Genomic DNA, 4,084 nt, shown 5'->3' on the forward strand with positions numbered 1-4,084 from the left:
TCCTGGATGATTCTTATGCTAAGAATCAATTGCTCGGCCACATACTTTCTTAAATGGACCAAAAACACTGACATCTAACGGTTGTAGTCGATGCGAACAGTGTGGAGGAAACGACAAAAGAGTAATATTAGTATTTTTGCATTCATCTAAATCTTCACAGCTGAGATGGGAAGAGTGATTATCGATGAAAAGAAGCACAGGGGAGTTTTCGTTAGGATTCACTTGAGAAATGAAGTGTCGAATGAATTGGACAAACGTTTCCTCAATCATCCAACCTGAACCAGTAGCTGCTGCAATGCAGTCTGTTGGGCCATCTCGAATGAAATGGTCCCGAAAGTTCTTACGTGGAAATATTAGCATTGGAGGTATAAAAGTCCCTTGAGCACTAACTGCCACTGCAACTGTCACAAGTTCACCTCTTTCTGCACTGCTCACTATGCCAACCTGTTTTGTTCCTTTTCGAGCTACAACCTTATTTGGTTTCATGACAGTTGTGACACCAGTTTCATCCATGTTCCAAATTCTTGAGGATGAATAATTGTTTCTGGACAGAACTTCGGAAACTTTGTCAAAAAACATGCGCACATCTTCTTTGTTGAAACTGGACATTCGTGCTAAAGAAGTTGATTCAGGCAAGCGCACCGAAAGACCTTTGTTTCTCTGTAGGAATTCCCTGAACCATTCAATACCAGCCATTCCGTTTACCGACCACGATGAAGGAGCACTTATATCAAACTTAACTGCACAGAGATGAGCTAATTTTTGCACTTCCTGTGGTGTTAATCCAAACATAATCTCACTGGAACGCTGAAAGTATATTTTGAAGATATTCTCTTCTTCCTCTGAAAACACTTTCCACGGTTTCGCATAACCACAACTTATGTTCTGTCCCTCACGAGGACCACTTTCTTGTAATTTCTTCTTTTGTATGTATCTTGAGAGGGTTGAATAATGAATGTTGAACTCTGCAGCCACTTGTCTTAAGCTGACATTTTTGTCATCTTCATGTTCCAGGACTAAATTTGCTGCTCTATCCATCACATCAGGCGGTGTAGTCCCCTTTTGGGTCTTCCTCTTGTAGTTCCTCATCTTCCAAGCTACCTGAAACAATATAAATAATACTAATAATAATACGGCAACAATTATACAGCAATTCGACAACAATAGTTTCGGCGGGAACATAAGAAGGAACATTTTTTAAAAAATAAATCTGCAAGACGAAAGAGACCATATCAAAAAGCATAACAATATTATTGTTTCGTGCTGCTAGTAGAAATTACATGCACATGATTATAAACAAAAATTCATTCACAATTTACGTATTTATCTAGCACTACTAAGTGAAATATAGTGTTTTCTTGCCGTACTGACGTGCGTGTAATTTTGTATAAGAATAAATAAGTAAAAATTCAAAATGTGTGTTGGTTACTAATATAGGACTAAATATATGCATCACATTTTTCTTTTACCTGAAAAGATTGTAAAATTAGTAAACAATAAACCGTATTTCGATTTATCACATTCGGGACAGTGAACAATTACATTCAATATCTTATTAAAGCGCTGGTCTGTCAAGGGCAGTTTGCAACATTGTGGGGTAAGTTGCAACATCTGTTGCAACTTGCCTCATCGACATGTTTGATTACGAAAGCTATTCTTGCCTCCACAAAAATTGCATAACATAAAAAGCAATATCACTTTCCATACCTTCAATAAACATGCTTTCAATTGACCACATGTCGCATGCTGTGGTCATTTATAGGAATTGCGTATTAAAAATTGTAAGAGATTCTTAAAAATTACTCACCGTCCTCAAAATTCTTCTTTCTTCCTCCACTCTGACGACATTTGAAAAACTGGCGTAACGAACGGTTCATCAGACACACTTACCAACGTGTGTTGGAACGAGCCATCCTACGTAACAGAAAAAGAACTGTTGCAACGTGCCTCTATTGCAAAGTGCCCCACTTTCCCCTATTTAAGAGAAATAATAACTGGTTAGATGCTATAAGTAATATCAAAATGAAATTCCGTTTGCTAATACTGCATATTTAGACGTATTTTTTTGTGTGTGAGAATTCCGTTGTCAATGATTCATGTCCCTGCTAGAAGCTTCTGAACATGGCGTTCTTTCTTACAGGACAGTGTTGCAAGATCGAGCAGTGGAGAACGGGAAGGTTCGCAAACGGTGTGATTACGACCCCCGTAAACTTAAAGATGCCGTAAAAATGATAATTCACCATCATTGGACAATATATAAGGCTTCAAAAGAGTTTGGGATTCCGTGGAGTACCCTCAAGCTCCATGTAAAGCAGCATACCTCGGACAGTTCTTCAGATGTAGAAATTGACATTCCTAAACTTGGGCGGCCATTCGTGTTATCGAAGGAAGCAGAAACGAAGTTCGTGAAATATCTCATTGAAGTGCAGGAACTTGGTTTTGATTCATCAATTAGTAATTATCAATAAGGAAAACCACCAATGTTGAAGACCGTCGAACTTCTGACGACCGATCTAATGGTACTGCACCTTCTACAAGTAAGGGAAAAGCAGATTATACGTTTTGTGGTGAATGTTCTGGCTCCTATAATAACGATGTACATTTCAAAAATGGAGCTGAGTGGATTCAATGTGGTTTTTGTTTTGTATGGTACCACGAAACATGGGCCAACATTGAAGAATCTCCAAAGTTCATGTGCAAAAAATGTGAGGATGCTGTGGACGATGACAGTGATTAAGAACAGAACGTGAATTTTGCAAAAAACTTTTATATCAGACACTTAAAATATTAGTACTTAAGTTTCTTGTTTATTATATCGATTAATTATGTGAAATATGTACGGGATTTGGGTTTTTTAAAGTTTATCAATATATTAGCAATCCTGTATCACAATAGTACCATCACTGTCATAATATTACTCTATGCTGTGGACATAAATATTTTAATTGAAAAATATTTAATGTAATTGTGCAGTGTGTTTCCTTGATAATGACATTACTTAATGAAGCTGTGTACATGTCTCGTGTCATTGCCAATTAGTTTCCTCTTATTTAGTTTGGAAATAAATAGTGTTTTTTTAATATCACAATATTACCAACCTTTAACCTACGTGTTCATTCATCACTTTTATCTAACCATCGTTCATCTTCATTGTCGCGGCTAGCCAAAACTAGGAAAATGATGCCAATTAACGAAAATATATTCATAAAAATATGTTTTAATAGTCTACCACCTTTTACCGAAATGTAAAATATATATTTTAGCTACATTGTACTTCCTTTATTATTTTTTTAAAAATAATGCTTCACTTGTCCAGATTTGGTCCCTACGTTTTCCACTCACCCTTCCCCCCAACACAAGGATAGATTGATTGATTTTGTAATTTCATGTCTATTTTCTGCCACTTTTGACTAATCGCGCTGATGAGGATGAATGGAGATAAGATGAAATTGGTGAAAGGACATAAGTTCACTTTATGCACAGAAAGGCTAATCGAGGTTAGGTCTACAGTTAAAGTGAGATCTGGACCACTGTGACATGAGGATCCTTGGGTATCGGTGCTGCAAGCTGTGTTCGGCACCTTCCGACCCGAAAGTAACCGATGTCAACCGAATGGATCCGATTGCTTTCTAGTCGAAAGCTACGTACGCATCATCACTTGTAACCAATGCTAATAACATTCTTATTTGTGTATATTTTTCAGAGGAAGAAGACATGGTAGCAGTGGCGTACGCAAGGGCGGTTACGGGATTTAACCCTCCCCCTTGAGCTAGTGAAATATCATGAAAAATGCTGTAGAAAAAATCAAAATGGGCAATTTATCAAGGTCAAAGATCTGCGACAAAAATATTACTATTACTACTACTACTACTACTACCACCACCACCACCAATACTAATACTACTCCTACTACTACTACTAATAATAATAATAATTTGAATTTTTATTTCAATGCAGCAAGGAGAAAAGCACGGCATTCCAAACACACGAGTCTTTCAGAGCGAATGCCTTGAAAATTAACACAAATTCTTGAAAATAAAATATGAGGGCAACTATGATGTAAAAGAGAGAAATGTTTTTTTTG

This window comes from Lepisma saccharinum, chromosome 13 (assembly GCF_977018435.1).
Source record: "Lepisma saccharinum chromosome 13, izLepSacc3.1, whole genome shotgun sequence".
NCBI classification, from domain to species: domain Eukaryota; kingdom Metazoa; phylum Arthropoda; class Insecta; order Zygentoma; family Lepismatidae; genus Lepisma; species Lepisma saccharinum.